Here is a 19,725-nt window from a genome sequence, read left to right as displayed (position 1 = left end):
AAGAAGTCTCTGCATTGTTATTTGCGGGCTGGTGGTCCGGATGAGAAAGGAAACTACACCCTCCCATGACATGTATCCACTTGTTAAAGAGAACTGCTCATCAGCACTCTGGGGGATTCAAACCCATGTGCCAGGAAGTGGGATTTCTCCAGGCTGGAGTGGATGAGTAGACAGTGAAGACAAAGATATGTCATAAAATGGTGCTTTAAAAAAAAAAAAATAGAGGCAGCCGGGTGTAATGGCCCACACCTTTAATCTCAGCACTTGGGAAACAGAGGCAGGCAAGCCTCTGAATTTGAAGTCAATCTGGTCTATGTAGCAAGTGAGGCCAGCCAGGGCTACACAGTCCTGTCTCAAAAAAATTTTTTTATTTAAGGTACATAGTTGGGTGGGGGTGAGGTGAGCCTATAGTTCTGTGCTAGCACACCTGCCTAGCACACCCAAGGAAATGGAAAAAAGGTGTGGAGGAGGTCAGGGTAGAGCACAGTCTACCATATGCAAAGCTCTGTGTTTAATCCCCGTAAATGGAAAAATAAAAAACTAGAAAAATGAAGCTGAACATGATAATGCTGTGACTACAATCCCACAACTGGGAGGTCAGAAGTTCAAGGTCAGCCTCTACTACACAGCAAGTTTGAGAAGAGCCTGAGCTACTGACTGTTCTTCCAGAGGACCCTGGTTCAATTCCCAGCACCCACATGGCAGCTCACAATTGTCTGTAACTCCAGTTCCAGAGGACCCTCACACAGACATATATGCAAGGCAAAACACCAATGCACATAAAATAAAAATAAATTTAAAAACAAAACAAACAAATAAATAAATGATTTTTTTTTTTTAAGGAGGGAGGGAATGAGGGACTCATTGGGTTGTAGGATGTAGCTCAATTGATAGAGTATTTGCCCTGGGGCCCAGGATTTGAACCTCATCAGCGAATAAAAAATGGTATATGAGCCGGGTGGTGATGACACACATCTTTAATCCCAGCACTGAGGAGACAGAAGCAGGAAGATCTCTGTGAGTTCGAGGCCAACCTGGTCTACAGAGTGAATTCCAGGACAGCCAGGGCTACACAGAGAAACCCTGTCTCAAAAAAACAAACAAACAACAACAAAACCATATGTGGTGGTACAAGTTTGTAATCCCAGAAGCACTGGGGAGGTGGAAGCAGGAGAATCAGAAGTTAAAGGTCATTCTCTTTGACTAGTTGGTGAGTTTCAGGACAACCTGGGTTACATGAAACCTAGTCAAAAGAAAGGAAGGGAAGGAGAGAGGGAGGGAGTAAAGGAAAGGAAAGAAGAAAAGAAAAGAGGTCTAGAGACAGTCAATGGTTAAAAGCACTGGCTGCTCTTCCAGAAGACCCAGGCTCAATCTCCAAAGCCGACATGGTGGCTCACAACCACCTCTAACTCCAGTTCCCCAAGAAGCCATCTCCTTCTGGCCTCTGTGGACACTAAGCAGGTACAGGCTCCACAGACAAAGCACCTGTACACATAAAGTAGTATTTTTAAAGAAAAAAAAAGGACGGAGAGAGGAAAAAGAAGGAAGGATGGAGGGAGGGAAAAGAAAAGGGCGGGAAGGTCCATCTGGGCATGGGAGCAAGCAGCTGCCACCCCAGCACACAGGAGACCCATGAAGATGGAGATCTTGAGTCCGAGGCCAGCCTGAGTTGCATGGTAGGACTCTGACTCTGAACAAAACAAAGAAAATGGAGTCTGATGCCGGCTGCTCAGGTTGGAAACCTAGTCTGTCCCCCTCCTCCTCCTCCTCCTCCTCGCTGCCCCCCTCGGCCTCCCCCATTCCCTCTCCCCCCCCCCCCCCCCCGCCACGGCTCACATTCTGCATCAGAAAATTGGGGACGTGAATAAGTACCTGCCTGGGCTGTTGGGAACGTGAAATGAGGTGGTACCTGTGAGATTCGTAGCAAGAGTAAACAGCCTGTTAAATTTTTATTGACATTGTGATTACCATTACTCTCCCTTCGTTATTCTAGGCTCTTCTGTGGGGCTGGTATTTGAAATTTTAAACAAAACAGGTGTCTAGCTGAAGGCTGACGACAGGGAGATCTGGCTCGGAGATTGTCTTATGATTTGGGAGTTTCTTTGTCAGCTCCGAGACAGCTCCCCACGTAAGATGATGAGTGTGATTAATCGCAATCAGCTCCTCTCCTCTTAATGAAGGAAGCTGCATGTCACCCTGAGGCTTCTGTGCAGGCTGATGCGGCGACCCATTGTGTCCACGTGATGTCGTTTATCGATCACACTTGGATTCCTGCAGCCACACCAGGTTATACTGGGTCACTGGAATTTACCACCAGACTCCCAGGTAGGGCAGCAACGTTGGCAGGCAGCTGGGGATTCTTCAGCCACACCCTTTGAAACCTGTTTTCCGCCGTACACTGTGTGTGGGGGCAGAAGGGGTGGGGGTGGGGAGAAGTGACTTGGCCAAGGTGAACTGGTAATTGGACATAGAACTGGAAGAGTGCCATGGTCTCCTACCCCCCAACTAAGTGTACCTCCCCCTAAGTGTACTGTCCTGGGTGTGAGAAGCCTTGGGTTGACACGAGGTCGTTCCGGGTGGCCAGACCCGACACATCGAGGGATTTGATTTAAAGGTGAGGCCAGGGGGACTTCATGTTTCTTTCCTTGAATCCTAGCTTTTCAGGGCCAAGGCAGGACTCCTAGCTCCTAGCTGCCTCTTAGATGGATGGTGGAAATGATGGGCTCAGTGGCTCATCATGAAACGTGTAAGATTTCAGGAAACCTTTCCTTCCCCTGGAAAGATCCAGCCTTGATCTGCTCCCCAAGAGTCTGTCTTCTGGGGTCCCCAGGCAGTACACTCCTGGGAAAGAGAAGACTCTATGAGCCAATTTCTCTCTTGAGGATCATCACGGTCAGGTGCCCCGGAGTCGACCCCCTCGAACCCGTGGTTTCTCTACCTGAGTTGCTGCCCTATACCTTGGGAAGGTGTACTAAGAGGCAAGAGTGGACCAAGACAGGCCCCAGCTACCCCCCAGTAGATGCTCAGCAATCTAGGTGCTCAAAAGAATCAGTTCCCATCTTTCCTGGACCTTCCTTGGAACCTTCCAGAAGGGAGCAACGTGGCTGTGCCCTAAGGTGTTGCTTTTCCTCACACAGCAGAGAGGAGCGGGCGCCTACGATTACAATTCTGTCACTATTTACTGTGCCACAGTGATGCCAATTTTCACCTCAGCAATAGAGAAGGGGTCTCACACCCTACCGCGTGTCCCTGGGCTCCAGGTTGGCACCAGCTAGACTACCACAGAGTAGATCACAGTTCCTTACCCTCTGAGGTCAGCATCACAAACAATAAGGTAGAAAGCCCACCTTTCCCTGCTAAGTACCCATGGCTTGGCAGAGGAGAGAGGGAAGAAAGTATGGAGGGAGGGAAGAAGGCCTCAGGAGGCCACAGCCTCCTCTCCATCCACTAGTCAGCAGGGCACTCCTGAGAGAGCAAGGCCCCTCCCTCAACCCAGCTGTCTAAGTGACAGAGAGAGAAGAGGGTAATATTCAAGAGTGTTGTAATGATTGACATATATATGCAGATTTTTTTTTTTTAGAACGGTTAGGTTGGAGATGAGCACAGGAAAAAAGTACAACCAGTCTGGAGTTGATTTATTTTTATTGCTCTTTAAAAATCATGCAAATAATTGATATTCATTGAAAAAAAAAAAACAGGAAACACAGATGAGCCAAGAGAAAACAACGAAAATCATCTGTTAACACCTTGGCAGAATCCATTCTCATGAAGCATCTTTTTGTTTCATTAATAAAATGGTGTCTTGCTGCTCTGCAGCCTGATAGCCTTGGTTGTTTTTTCTTTGTGTGTGTGTGTGTTGGAGTACAGAGGGAGGACATTGGTCAGCCTCAGTTACCATTCTCAGGAATGCCAGCCACCTTGACTTATTTTGAGGCGAGGTCTCTCACAGGGACCTGGAGCTCACCAATTAAACTAGGCTGGCTGATCAGCAAGCCCTAGGGATCCAGCTGTGTCCAGATCCAAGCAATGGGTTTATGCCGCGGGTACATGGCCACCCCAGACCCTTCACGGGAGGGCGGGGTGTCTGCTAGGGAAGAAGCAGGTGTTGATGTTTGTACAACAAACACGTCGCCACAGGAGCTGTGTGACTCACTAGTCAGCCCTGACCTGTATTCTTTTTTTTTTAAGATTTATTTTTGGAGCCAGGCAGTGGTGGCACACGCCTTTAATCCCAGCGCTCGGGAGGCAGAGGCAGGTAGATCTCTGTGAGTTGAAGGCCAGCCTGGGCTACACAGCAAGTTTCAGGACAGCCAAGACTACACAGAGAAAGCCTGTCTCAAAAAAACAAAACAAAAAAGATGTATTTTTTTATTTTATGTGTTTGAGTGTTTTGCTTGCATGTATGTGTAGGCCTGATGTCCACAAAAGTCAGAAGAAAGTATCAGATACACTGGAACTGGAGTTACAGATGGTTGAGAGCCTCCATGTAGGTGCTGGGAACTGAACCCAGGTCCTCTGCAGGAGCAAACAGCACTCTTAACCATTGACTCATCTCTCCAGCCCTAACCTGCTTTGTTTTTGATGGGATAAGATACAGGACATCTTTTTAGGACAACAGATAACTATGCTTTGTATCTCTTGACATGATTGGTACCATGGCGTTCTTGTTTGACAGCTAATAAGTCACACCAATCAGCCAGACATGGCGGCTTATGCTTGTAGTCCCAGCTACCAGGGAGAAAGGTTGCTTGAACCCAGGAAACCAGGTCAACACAGAAATGTCTTCTGTTGGTTGTGGTTCCTTTCATTTTGTTCTGTTTTCTGAGCTAGGGTCTAGGGGAAGTGGAGGGATGGCTCAGCCATTACCAGAACCTGCTGCTCTTCAGAGGACTCGGGGGTTTTGTTTGTTTTTCCAGACAGGGTTTCTCTGTGTAGCTCTAGCTGTCCTGGATCTCACTCTGTAGCCCAGGCTGGCCTCGAACTCAGAGATCCACCAGCCTCTGCCTTCCAAGTGCTGGGATTAAAGGCTTCAACCACACCCTGCTATGGTCAAAGAACTCAGACTTGATTCCCGACACCCACATGACAGCCCATAACTGTCTGTAACTCTAAGTTCAGGGGATGCTATACCTTCTTCAGGCTTCCAAGGGCACCAGGCATGCACGTAATGCACAGATATATACACACAGAGGCAAAACATCAAAAAATAAAATGCATTCAAATATCTTTTAAAGGAAATAAGGTCTCAAGTAGCTCAGGCTGGCCTTGAACTCATGCATAGCTGAGAATGAACTTGACCTGACCCTCCTCCCTCCACCTCTTTAGTGCCAAGATCACTGGTGTTCATTACTATGCCCCATTTATGCCCTGCTGAGGATCGAACCCAGAGCTCTCTTGCATGCTAGGCAAGTACTCTATCAGCTAAACTACATTCACAGCACTGAAAGGCCCTGTCTTAATAAAAAAAATCATTCAGCTGGGCATGGCGGCGCACGCCTTTAATCCCAGCACTCAGGAGGCAGAGACAGGCAGATCTCTGTGAGTTCAAGGCCAGCCTGGGCTACAGGGTGAGTTCCAGGACAGCCGGATAGATCTACCTAGAGAAACCTTGTCTCAAAAAACCAAATAAATAAATAATAATCATTCACCTCATGAGTCTCTGTTCAGTAGTGGAGATACCTGAGCATCTGTACCAGGGCTTAGGAGAGACGTCAGACTGTGGGGACCTGATTTTAGGCTCCCTTCATCCACTGACCTCTTGTACCAGGAGGAGAGCTGTTCCAGTATAAAGACACAGGATCTCAAGAGACCAAATCTGAGTTCTCCCTTGGCCTCAGAGACAGGGTACAGACTGGCAGGGCTGGGGGGCGGGGCACAGGGCAAAGCCACACTGAAGGGTGATGCAGGCTTACCTGGTGCAGGCTTACCTGGAAATCCTGCCGGCTGAGGGCTGGTCGCAGGAGGCAAATGGCTCTGTTCAGTGATGGAGCTCTGGGATCAGATAGCATGCTGGTTTTGTCATCTACCAGCTGGGACAACTGAACAAATGACCCAGCCTCATAGTCTATGTGTAAAACTAATGAGAGCCACTAATCATGCTGGCGTCAGTGTAACGATTCGAGGAGAGAGTCTGGAGATGATGAAGCACGTGGACGGCGGCTGCCTGCACTCAGGTGATGGGCTGTGTTCCCACTGCGGCTGCGTTCGGGCCACGCCCACGGACCTGCCACTCCCCACCACGTCCCCCTCTTCTCATACCCCTGACTTTCTGCTTTTCATTCTTTCTTTCCCACCCCCCCCTTTTTTTGTTATTGTTTTTTTTCGAGACAGGGTTTCTCCTTTCCTGGATCTCACTCGGTAGCCCAGGCTGGCCTCCAACTCACAGAGATCCGCCTGCCTCTGCCTCCCGAGTGCTGGGATTAAAGGCGTGCACCACCACCGCCCGACCCTTTCCCCTTTCTTGATTTCGACTCCCTCCTCCCTTTCTCCCTTGGTGGGCCATTATGGAGGAGGGGAGAGACTGTTGCCGCAGCCCCGTGCTATGGACCGCAGGAAGCCTCTTTGCAAAGGAGCTTATCATTTCCCAGAAGGAAAACACCCATTCTACCTGGCCCGGACAAGCAGGCTTTGCCTGAGGGCTGCCGTGTCCTTAGACTGAGCAGGCAGGCTGAGTGCCTGGATGTTCTGGAAGGCCAGGGAGGATGGGGGTTCGCCTGAATAGCAGCCCGGCACCTGTGTTTGTGTAAGGGAGGAAATGGGCTGTGCCCAGCTGGGAGGAGCCACTGATCTGGGACTAGAAAAAGAGAGTTTGCTAGCCTCTGGCTGCAAAGACAGCCTGGACCCTGGACCAGGCCTTACTCTAGTAGCCAGACCTGCTCCTGAGGAGAGAGGCAGAGAGACTAACTACCCTTGTGGCAGGTGGGCCGGAGGTGGAGAGCAAGGGTAAGGTTGTAAGTGCCTGTGTTCTCCAGAAAGGTCACCACGGGGGACCCCCATTACCAGCCATCTTGAGCTCAGGATGAGATTTTTCTCATACTAGTTTTATCTGCTCCCTGGATAGCCTCCAGTGTGTGAGCCACTGACACTCAAGAGGTCTTTACAATCGATTTCCTGGAAACGGCTGCCCAGCCAGCAGTCACGTGGGAGATGTGCGTGCTACTTGGACTTGTGTGGTTGAGGTCGAGGAGACAGGGGAGCCCTAAGCCACCCTCCCACATCGTGGCAGTGTCCCCCAAGGAGTGTGTGTCCATTTCTGCCCACCGGCTTCACCAGAGGAAACAACGCCCGAAAAACTAGTCACATGCCTGCAGAAAGGCCCGGGCACCATTGCTTCCTACGGGATTGTCTGTGTGGTTAACAATGGGAGACACCTCAACTGCCCATCAGGCAGGGCTGGCACATTCTGACAGTGGGTGGTGGCCCCTGGAATCGGGTAGACGTGCCATTTACTAAGAAAGCTGGCTCACGCTCCCCGAGTGAGAGCAGAGGGGGAGGGGAAACTGTTGAAGCAGCTGTCAATGCTATAGCCTCGCACGGATTATTATGCAGAAAGCTAAAAAAAAAAAAAAAAAAAAAAAAAGCAAGGATACTTCCCCCGAGAGGGAGTCCAGCGTGGACTGTTCCAAGCAAACAACTGCGGAGCAGTATGGGCAGCCATTTGTGTGGAATCACCGCGGGGAACAAAGATCTTGACCTCACACATAGGTGTGCATGTGTATGTTATATATGTAAACACCTGGAAAGCCTGACGCGGTTCACAGACACTTAAGGCTATTGCTGGGAACAATGGTCAGAAACAGGAAGGAAAGGAACTGCTTTGCTGCTGCTGCTGCTGCTTGTCATTTCTTTGCTTATTTACTTTGGAACGGATCTCACTCTGTAGCATTAGGCTGGCCTCGAAAACTCATAGTGATCCCCCTGCCCCAGATTCCTAGGTACTGGGACTACAGGTTTGAGTCACCAGCTTATTCTTTTCTCTCCGCGTTTATGTTCCCCAAACAAAGAGCTGCGAAAGCTGGAGCACTGCCTCTTCTGTTTGTTCTGTGTCTTGCCTGATTGCTTCCCCGGGCCTGCGCTTCTTGGAAGACATCCCTCTCCCAAGTCCACCAGCTTCCACTAGGCAAGGAGAAATCATGGGTGAGACGGCTGAATGTCACCTAAATTAACATCAAAAGGCCACTGCCACACTGGAGGGGCCCATGCTGGACTTCTGCACCAAGTCCAGCGGTGTCTGTGTAGAGGCAGGCCTCACAGAGGGGGAGCATTTCATTGGGGGGCTTTGCAGGAGGCATGGGTGAGGAGCCCAAAAAAGTGGGAGTATAATGGCACCAAATTCAGATGCCTTTTCTGGCCCCCCCATTCCCACTGATCCCCAGAAGGGTGGGAAAGTGTAAGAACAGCTTTCTTCCTGCCTCCGTGTTGGCTGCCGGCCCACTGCCAGGCCTAAGCTTGAGCCAGTACTCTTGGCCTCTGGCTGGAGCCAGATCTGCCTCTAATGGAGTCAGGGCACAACGGTCCCCAGTGCTAGGCCAAGACCCCTAAGCTATTCATCTTGCCTGGCACGGCATTCCTTAGCCCGTCCTGCTGCGCTGGGCTGGCACAGGGCCTTCTGCCCTCCAGGGTTCTCTGCTCTAAAAGAGGGGCCCTCTGTCCTGGAGACCTATGTGGCTGCCAGGGCTATGACGAGTCTGGTTTCAATTTCCAAGGAGTCTTTGCTTCCTCTTTCCTTGTTCTAGAAGGAAGAACAGGGAAGAGGGAAAAGACACACGGGTCGCAGGCCTATTCTGCGACAAGAGTGCAGCTCGGCTCTGGGGACACTAGCTCATTCATGGCCGATGCCTATGTCACCCTCTAGATGAGGTCATTAATAGGGTGAGAAGGCCACACAGCCAACAAATACACTGATCTGTACTCAGGTCTGTCCGCTGCAGGGTCAACATGTGTCACTATACCCTGTGGCAGTCTCCCGGTCCACAGGATTCAGAGCAGCCTGTGGTAGAGGGGTCCTGCCCCAGGCAGGGCAAGGAAAGCAAGCCAGGGAAAATCCAGCCTCCAGGAGCTGCTGAGGAAGAGCCTGTTACCCCGCTGTCTTGAGGCTCTTCCTGCCCCTTGACATCCATGTTCTTTCTTAAGTGCTGACGAAATACCGGATGGCGCTGTTCTCCGAGCTGGGTAAGAGAAAACCAAGGATGGTGGTGGATAAGGGGAGTGGTAGGGCTAGGGCTTTTCAAAGGCTCCATTTTCTCTTCATTTATTAAGTTTACAGTGTTCTGCCTGCATGTATGTCTGCATGCCAGAAGAGGGCACCAGAGCTCATTTCAGATGGTTGTGAGCCACCATGTGGTTGCTAGGAATTGAACTCAGGACCTCTGGAAGAGCAGCCTTAACCCATCCTGTGGCAGCCATTGTCCCATTTTCCTTCAGGTCCTTCTTTCAGCATCCTGTAGAATGTCCGGTACAGAGCTGGGGCAGCTGGGCAGAAGAAGAAAGGATGCCCTGCGAAGCATCCATGTAAAGGATGACACACTGAACCCCTGGCAAGGGTAGAGTGTGTTTCATAGCAGCTGGCGGCAAAGCCAGGGTGAATTCTCAAGCCAGTTTGGTTTCTTTCTTCCTGTGAGGCAACCCTTTTAAAAAGGCAGTCAAGGCTGGGCGGTGGTGGTGCACGCCTTTAATCCCAGCACTCGGGAGGCAGAGCCAGGCGGATCTCTGTGAGTTCGAGGCCAGCCTGGGCTACCGAGTGAGTTCCAGGAAAAAGCCACAAAGCTACGCAGAGAAACCCTGTCTCAGAAAAACAATAAATAAATAAATGAATGAATGAATGAATGAATGAATGAATGAAATAATAATAAAAAAGGCAGTTAAGTAGAGTGCTTGCCTAGCACGGACACAACCCTAGACTCAATCCTGAGCACTGGAAACAAACCAACAAACAAAAAACAGGTATGGTGGAGCACACCTGTAATCCCAATAGTTAAAGGCAAGAGAGTCAGAATTTAGAGATCAGAGGTATATCCTAGTGGTAAAGCATTTTCACTGCCTAAATTCAAGGTCATCCATGAATCCAGGCCAGCCAGTGATACAAAATTTAATATATATGTGTATATATATGTGTGTGTGTGTGTGTGTATCTATATCTATCTATATGTATGTATGTATATATCTGAGTGGTGGTGGCACATGCCTTTAATCCCAGCACTTGGGAAGCAGAGGCAGGAGGATCTCTGAGTTTGAGGCCAGCCTGGACTACAGAGCAAGTTCTAGGGCAGCCAGAGGTACACAGAGAAACCCTGTCTCCAAAAACCAAAGACAAATGAATAGCAATAACAACAACAACAATAATAATAACAAGACACTCAGAACCCATCTGTGGAACACCTGTCTGTGCCTGTGTCACCACCACATCTTGACATACTGTGGTGCTGTCCACACCGTGGACAGTGTGGCAGGAGGAGGGATCTGAAAACCAGTAGCCTCTGGAGCTGATACACACCAAGGGGCCTCGTGCAGTGTCTAGCCATAGTATGCACCCCATAAATGCCACTGGACTCGGGGCCTGGAGGCTCTTTGCCTGTCACCAACACTGGCTTATATCTAGGCCAACAATTCTAGGCGGCAGGGGTGGCCACACCCCGTTGGAACTGTTAAGTCTGAAGACAGTGGCCAGCTTCTCCCCACAAGCTCCTAGGAGCACCAATGACTCTTCTCTGCAGGGTGTTGCCTGCTTTCCGCTTCAAAACGGTCTGTTACAATCACATCCGTTTCAGGGCTGTCTCCAGAGGAGGGGAGAGGCCACCTCCAGAGACCCTGTGCCCAGCAACGAATCTCTATCGGAGAGCCAACTGGCTCCTCAAATCCTCTGCAAACCGTAGAGGACAAGGGAAGGGTTGTCTTTGGAGTCCTTTTCTGGGCACTAGGGAGGAAACGTCCCCAGCAACAAGATTCATGGTCTAAACTGGTGCTTTCTGGAAACCAAAATACTGTCACATCAGGGGACTGGAGACCTCTAAGGCTTAGAGGTCTACCTCTTACCCACCTCAGGCCTGAAAATTCAACTCAGTGACTTGCTGTTCCTCCAGAGTCCCCTCAGGCCAAGCTTCCTGGTTGAAGGATGACTTTGGGCTGAACTGCTTCTCACACCTACAGGCCAGTCCTCTTCCAGGCCATCTCAGGCTGTTCCGATCTCACACACCTGCAGGCTTGTGGTAAAGGGGATATGCCCCAAGCTGGGACCAGGGAAGCTGAGGAAAAATCCAGCCGCAAGGGTCTCCAGAGGGCCACTATCCTTCTGCCTTTTGTCAGGCCCTTCCTGTTCCCCTCTCCCCAAGAGTGCTGGCCCTGCACCAGACCCAGGGTGAAGCTGGAGTCAACAGGCCAAGGCACATGGTCTCTGCACAATCCTGTGTTCTTAGCAGGTCAGGGGTGGAGCCTGAGAGTTTGTGTGTCTTCTTTGATACAGGGTCTCATGGAACAGCCCTGCCTGGCCTGGGATTCTGGATCCTCCTGCTTCCTCTGGAATGTTGGGGTAACAAGCATTTGATGCCACACCAGCTGGGGAGCCTGACTTTCTAGACAAATTCACTTTTGCTGTTTCTATTGCCAACATCGTGGCCACTGCCCCCACTGTCTAGGCACAAAGACTGCACTGTCAGAGATACCAGTCTCTGCCATGTGTCATCTCTTCAAGAAAGCCTCCTGGGCCCGTGAGAAGAAACGAGGAACCCACCAATACACATCTTCATGGGAACTGGTTCTACACGGCGCTCACCACATTGTTCATCTACTAGGACTTTGTGGAATCTGTGTCAATCTCCCCTTGAGTCTGTGGTCTCTTTCATTTACTGATACCTCCCTGGTGCCTTTTATGTGCCTGGTATACAGTAGGTACTCAACAAATAGTTGCTATATACATGAATGACTTGTACATGTAAAAATAGTCGGAGGCTTTATTGTGTTCAGGAGACCAGGCGCAGGGAGGGCAGTGGGAGGAGGTAATGGCTCAGTGTCCTCGGATTAGTGACAGGTATGTGACCTTGGGTTGGTTCCTAAACTTCCCTGTGTGAGCATACCTGTAAACTCGGAGTCATATCCGTGAATAATCTGTAAGGTTACATAAGAACCAAATGAGCTAATCTGTCTAGACTGCTTCTGTTTGTGCCTGCCACACGCCGAACACCATCTAAGGTGATGTCATTGTTATCCAAGTGCCCGGCAGTGAGTCTCATCTCACTTTAATCAGACTCTGTTCAGAAATGAATTTCTAGAGAATTCCCTTTGGATCTGGGAGGGAAGTCTTAAGTGGCAAGGGAAGTGACCCAGAATTTATGCCAGGGGATGGATGATGGTGGACAAGGGGCATTGGGGTGAGGGGCATCTGGGTAAGGTGCAAGGTGCCACAACTCTGCTGTGACACCTGAGTGGATCTGGTGCTTCTGGCCTGTCCTCACTGCCACCAGCCAAGGCTCAGAGCTGACTCACTGCCAGCCGGGGAGGTGATTAGCATGCAGGGCAGGTACCCGAGGAAAGCTGTCTCCACGCAACCGCCTCTCGATGTGTTTCTCTGATTAATGTGGCAGAGAGAACATTGCAGCTTTTTTTTTTCCCCCTGAATGGTCGCCACGTGGAGCCCAGAGCCGTCAGCTTTGCTTCTGAGGCTTGCCGTGACCCTGCTGACCACCCTAAGTAGATAAAAAAAAGAACATGGCTGAGGCAGCTGCCAGCCTCAGCGGCCCTACTCGGTGGCTTAGTAGCCACAGGAGCCTTTCATGCAAAGGGTTCCGGAGCAGCACACCCCCCCCCCTTCCAACCTCTCCCATTCCCAGAAAGCATCCCTTAAAGTTCTGCTTTGGAATCTGCTGCCTCCTGGGGATGAGAAGGAGGGTGGAGCCATTCTGGTTCTCAGGAGTGGGGGCCAGGTGGGGCTCCTGGGCAGTATGGGAGTCCTACATGAAGGAACAATAGGGCAGAGAAATGGGGGCCTCCTAGAGTAGGAGGCAGGAGCCAGAGCTAGGAGGGGACTGATGATCAGAGCAAGGAGGTGGGGTACCAGAAGACATGGACCTTATGGGGGGCGGGGCAACAAGTGGCTTGTCAGCTACGGTGGAAGGGCCTATTAGGGATCCAACTTGGAAGTGGAAAGAATAGTCAGGGAGCAGGTGCCAGAATCCAGGGCCCGAGGCTGTGGCACTGGCTTATCTCTGCAGGTTCCTGCATGTGGTCGCTCCCGACCCTGGGAGCACGAATGTATAGCAGTCTATAGTGCACAAAAGCTGGTGTTGCTCAGGGAACCTGAGACAGTCAGGACCTCCTCTGCAGTTTTGTCCTGGGCTGTGGCGCATGTCGCCACACTATTATAGACTATTGTTTGAGGAATCGCTCCGCCCCCCACCCCCAGTGCTACCGTCCTTCTCCAGGCCTCCATTTCCCATTCCTGATCTCGAGTGGGGGATGGAGGGTCAGACTTGCTTGGAAGGACATGACAACGGAGAGAGTTTTGGATCTCAGACACCAAGGTCTCGCCAGCCCCATGTCCCCACCATGATGCATCTGCCAGCTCCCCCAACCCGGCTATCAGCACCCTGCCTGGGAGCAGGGTCTTCCATTCTGCTCTACAGTCTCTCCTAGCCAGGGAGCAGCTCTCTGAAATCTGCCTGGGCTGGGAAGGGATGAGCAATAGCGCTAATTGTGGAGCCGGCAGGAGAAGCTGGGAGGAGGCAGCTGAGAGAGAAATCATCTTGTGATGCACCAATTACTGATCAGCTGGGATATAATTGTGGGGCTGCTATGGCGGCTGCTGGAGGTACCAGGCCTCCCTCTCATTAATCAACGGTAATCCAGAATTACGACCTTTAATGATCTGCAGAGGCACTTATGCACACATGCACACATGCTCTCCCATGGACACAAGTAATTGATAATCAACCATGTAATTGGAGGCAATAATTCTGTCCGGGCCAGATGACAGGCTCCACCCTGCCAGCAGAACAGAGCCCGAATCACAGCCGACCCCTGCCACTGTGGCAGTTTTGGGGGAGGAAGGATGCCCCATTTCTTTTTAGCAGGCTTCCTTCAATCTTCTCAAGGCAGTAAGAGTATGGCAATTTTTTTTGCCTTCTGTTATTATATATCTATATTTTTAAAAATTTGCACATAACTATGTATAACACATAAAATTCAAAATACCATTGCAAGATCCCCAGAACCCACATAAAGCCAGACCTGGAATTTGTAATACTAGTACTAGTAGCAATAGGACACGGAGACCAGAGACTCCTGCAGCACTTACCTCACAAGCCAGCTCGCCTGGCCATGGGGTGCACGTCGAATGTGTGTGTGTGTCTCTCTCACACAAAGAGAGACAGACAGACAGACAGACAGACAGACAGACAGACACAGAGAGGAATAAATGAAGAAAGAAATAAGATGGCTGTTTAGAACTGCAGACAGGCATGGTCATTTCAGCAAGGCTGTAATTTCAGCACTCAGGAGGCAGAGTCAAGCAGATCTCTGGATCCCTAGATATCTGAACTTAATTAAACTGGGTACATGATTTTTCCGCGAGTGTCCAAATCTTATCTCCTCAGGTTTACTCCATGGGCATCTGTGGTACCCCCAACCTGCCCCTATTTTTCTCATTGTACAGCTATTTCAAAAGTTCCCTCTTGGATGGAGGGGGATGCTCACAGGGCTCAAAGTACAAGAACTCAACAGAAAGTTCCAGGATCTCTAAGGTCCCCGCCCTGAGGCTACCGAAAATAAGTGCTGGGGTGGGGAAAGAGGCCTGTTCATCAGCCCAGCTGCTTACAAGCTGTATGGGGGGCTTCCAGAGACATGCTTCCATGAATCCTTACCCATCCTCCAGTGGGCCTCTCGGTGATATAGCTGCCTAGAGTCACCCTGTAAGGGACCCTGACCAATTCCCGGTCCATCAAGCTGGACTTGGCCTGAATTATTTCTTTGGTCTGTCTTCAGTGCCACATCTGAGGTGAACAGGATGTTAGCCCACATCTCCCCAAGAAAAAGCATACAACTTTTTTTTTTTTTTGAGACAGAGACAGGGTTTCTCTGTGTAGCTTTGGAGCCTGTCCTGGAACTCACTCTGTAGCCCAGGTTGTCCTCGAACTCACAGAGATCCGCCCGCCTCTGCCTCTTGAGTGCTGGGATTAAAGGCGAGCGCCACCACTGCCCAGCAGCATGCAACATCTATAGTGGGAATCATCTCTTGCTCCAGGTGCCTGCAGTTCTGACTTGCAAAGGAATCACCAGACCTTTGCTAAACTACAGACTCTGGGTCAGGAGGTAGAGGTAGAAGCCCCCCCCCCCCCCCCCCCCCCCCCCCCCCGGCATCGCCAGGTGACAGTGAGAGATGGTGGCAGAGGGATCTGGTCCTTCCTGCTTTAGGAAGGTTTGCCACTGTCAAGGCCTAAGCATATGTAGACTGCAATGTGAGAATGTCCTATCCATGGGGCTCTTGTTCTGGGACAGGCTGGGTACAGTGTGGGATCTGCCAGCTACGTGGAGCAGTCTCCAAGACGCTGGCAACATGACTGTGAGGTTCCTGTAGGTTTCAGAGAACAAGACCCTGCTCAGGGCAATTCAGGTGATGGGAATACAGGAAGTCAGGAAACAGCTGTGCTTGCCTTCAAGGAGAAAGGACAAATATGTGCAAGGCCACTGTGCAGCAAGGCACGGGGCAGGGCGGGTCAGTGGGTAGGAAGGCCAGGCAAGTCAAAACAGGGCATGTGCCTTGAGGTGGGGGGCCTTGTAGGCTCCGGCCAGACTAGGACCGGGGAGAGGACATTTGAGAAAGGCTGGCAATGACCAAAACTAAAAACAAACAAAAAGGTAAACTCCATTTTCCCACGTCTGGGCTGAACCCTTGACTTGCTTTTACTGGTAGAAGAGGTGTAAATGACACTGAACCAGCCCTAGGAAGCCTTCCACAGTCCTTCCCTTGGAAGCCAGAATCAGGGAAGAAATACATCTGGACACATCTGTCCTAAGAGTCCCACACTGACCACACGTAAAGAGGCATGCAGGAGGCCTGGGGTGTCAGGCCTACAAGGGCATCTTCCCACCTCTTTCTTCCCACTCCGGCCACAACCTAAGGCCATATGGAGCAGAGGAATGCCCAGCTGAGCCCTGCCCAAATTCCATCACCCACAAGATCATGAGAAATAAAAAGTTTCTGTGTGTATTTGTATGAGTGTGTATGAGTGTGTATGTGTGTATTTGTATGTGTGTATTTGTATGTGTATGAGTATGTATGTGTGTGTGTATATATATGTATGTGTGTGTATGTGTGTGTATATATGTGTGTGTGTGAATGTGTATATATGTATGTGTGTATTTGTATGTGTATGAGTATGTATGTGTGTGTGTGTATATATGCATGTGTGTGTATATATGTGTGTGTGAATGTGTATATATATGTGTGTGTGTATGTGTGTGTATATATATGTGTATGTATGTATGTGTGTGTATATGTGTATGTGTATGTGTGGGAGGTAGGCGGTGCTGGATAGTTTTCTGTCAACTTGACACAAGGCAAAGTCATCTGAGAGGAGAGCCTCAACTAAGAAAAGGCCTCCATAAGATCCAGTTTCAGACCAGGTGGTGGTGGCGGACACCTTTAATCTCAGCACTCGGGAGGCAGAGGTACTCAGATCTCTTGAGTTCGAGGCCAGCCTGGTCTACAGAGTGAGTTCCAGGACAGCCATAGCTACACAGAGAAACCCTGTCTCGAAAAAACAAAACAAAAAACAAACAGAAAAAGAAAGAAAGAAAGAAAGAAAAGGAAAGAAAAGGAAAGGAAAGGAAAGGAAAGGAAAGGAAAGGAAAGAAAGCAGCTGAGCAAGCCTTGTGGAGCAAGCCTGCAAGCAGCACCCCTCCATGGCCTCTGCATCCGCTCCTGCCTTCAGGATCCTGCGCTGTTTGAGTTCCTGCCTTCACTCCCTTCAATGACGGACTACAATGTGGAAGTCCAGATCCAGGGCACCTATTCTGGCCTCTGCAAGCACCTGCGCACACACATAAATTTAAAATGATAATACATAAAATTTTTTGTTTTGTTTTGTTTTTCGAGACAGGGTTTCTCTGTGTAGCTTTGCGCCTTTCCTGGAACTCACTTGGTAGCCCAGACTGGCCTCGAACTCACAGAGATCCGCCTGCCTCTGCCTCCCGAGTTCTGGGATTAAAGGCATGCGCCACCAACGTCCGGCTTAATACATGAAGTTTTGTTTTTTTGTTTTGTTTTTTTCAATCACTCCAAATGTCTGATGCCAGGTCTCTGTTAACATCTGTATTCTGGGCAGTGTCTGTTCAGTGGATGAGAGTTCTGTCTCCTAGTGACTCCAGAACTACCTAGTTCCAAACATCGGGTACTATCTGACTCCCGAGTTGCATTCCTCTCAAAGCCTGACTGAAGATGCTGAGTGTTCTATGGATGCTCTGCACCCGTTTACCCCACCGCAAACCAACAGGTGGGACTTTCGCTCCCAGCCAGCAGGGGGCGCGCACGCATCGTGTTCTAGATAGCCCCCACCTCCCTAGGAAGGGCCAAACCGTGGGGACCCATTACGTTCAGAGAGGTTGGGTCCAGACAGTAGACCCTGTTCAAAGTACGTGAATCCCGTTATCTCACTGAACACCCGAGATACTGATATTATGGATTTTACAGCGATGATACTACATACTACTTGTGACCATTTTATAATACCTACCTGGGGGCCCTACCCTTGATGCCTCCACCCAGGAGACCTGGGCCAGGGTTCTGGCTGAGAACCACGATTCCCAGAGGACCGGCTCCTGCCCAGTCATGCCCTGGCGGCCCCTCAACCTCTGGAGTTGGCCTGCCAGGTTGCCACCCACCTGGGGCTCCCGAGGGCACATCCTGCTGCAGTTCATTCCAGCGACCTGGTACCCATTAGGGGCGCGTCCTGGGTGCTGGGGAAGTGAAGGTCTGCCTCTGGCTGCCCTGGAACTTGCTGTGTAGATCAGACTGGCTTCGAACTCACAGAGATCCGCCTGCCTCTGCCTCCCAAGGGCTGGGATTAACAGCGTGCTCCATCATCGGCCTGCCTGCCCCTAATTACCTCTTAGCTCTCCTATTCTCTGTTAACTGCCTCAGCGCCAGCTGAGCTTGGACACCAGAGCTCAAGGAGAGGCCTGCTGTGCCAAGGTTGGAACAGCCGTGCCTCGGTTTCCCCTGTAGTCTAGACCAGAGATTTGTGGCACTGTTGCCCCACACTCAAAGGCAACCGCCACCCCCTCCTACTTCTTTTCTTGATATTTGGGCTTTTTTTTTTTTAGATGAAAGAAGTTTAAAGACCATTCTGAGGCCCTTTCTACCGATCTTGCTCTTCGTCGCTATCTCGCCCCCCAGTGGCTAACAGGAGTATGGCATCTCGAATGAAAGTGTTAGCGCTTGGTGGGAAGCATTGAGTGTCTGTTGCTGTGGGGAAACCCACCCACCAGGAAGCTGGGACAGACTTCTACGGTAACATGGTCTTTAAAAAGGCAGCCTCAGAGCTCCCCTCCTCCAGGTCCCCTCCTGGCTCGTGCATTGGGTGAGCCACCCTCTCCCATAGGGTGCTTTGGTTCCAAAGCATCCTCTAAGAGGTGCCCATTCCCCGTGGCTACGAGACTGTGCAGACATGGAACAGCCACAGCTGAAGATGCTGAGCTCCCAGAACTCCAAATGCCACCTTCTGCTGGAACAATACATCACATTCCCCCTTCATCCTGTGGCAGGACTCCCATGCCCCAGGGTGATCAGGGACCACCCAGCTTCGAAAGTGGGGCACCGGCAATTAGAAAGGCTGTTTAACTAAGGCTAGGATTCAAACAAACAAACAAACAAACAAACAAACAAAAAACGCACAAAAAGGAAACTAATTTTCTCAGCCCCACCGAGCTCCACAGGGAGGGTTTGAACCTGATGTTTCCTGCTTTGGTCCTTTCCGAAGCACCAAAATCATCCTGCACTTGGCACCTCCGAGCTGCTCCAACTCTGTCTTGCCATCTGCCATGCTCATTGGTCACTCAGCATGGTCAACCATGCATTCATAGACTGTGTTTCACTTGGTCCTCAGGTCTGACCGATGGTCATTGCAATGTTGGTGCTGCTGGCCTGAGATGGGGAGGGACGCCCTCACGAACCCATAAAGGAACTGATTGATGATCTTAGGAGACAGACCAGGAGTAAGTCTAGCCCAGGACAGCGTAATCCAGGCAGCAGGGACTAAGGTTCTTTCCCTATTTCCTTCCATTTCATCCTGTTTGTTGGGTTGGCTTTAATTCTCTGAGTAGCCAGCTGCCTTCCTCACAGCAAGATGTCTGGTGTGGTACCAGCTGTTTAGTCTCAAACAAACCAGGTGACAAGTCTTGCTCTCAGTACCTGTGGCTCCTCTCAGCAATTCTCACCCCACCCCCACCCTAAACCTCACCAGTCCAGGGGCGGGGCTCCATTTCCCTTCTTCCAGCTTCTCTTTCCTATAGAAACGTGAACACAGTCCTTTCTCTGGATGGCCTCTTGGTCCTCAGCTCCCCACCCTCTTTTCTCTCTGGCTGACACCCCCACCTCCCTGTCTCCTCTCAGGGTTCAGTCTGGACCCTTCAGTCTCTCCCTCGTGTCTACAATAAAACCTTCTCTTCCACCATACCTAGGAGTGGTCATGTCCTCATTGCATTCACCCGTGTCCAACTGGAGGACAGCTGTACCTCTCT

The sequence above is a fragment of the Onychomys torridus genome, chromosome 14 (genome assembly GCF_903995425.1).
Source record: "Onychomys torridus chromosome 14, mOncTor1.1, whole genome shotgun sequence".
NCBI lineage: Eukaryota > Metazoa > Chordata > Mammalia > Rodentia > Cricetidae > Onychomys > Onychomys torridus.
This window is presented reverse-complemented; position numbering follows the sequence as displayed.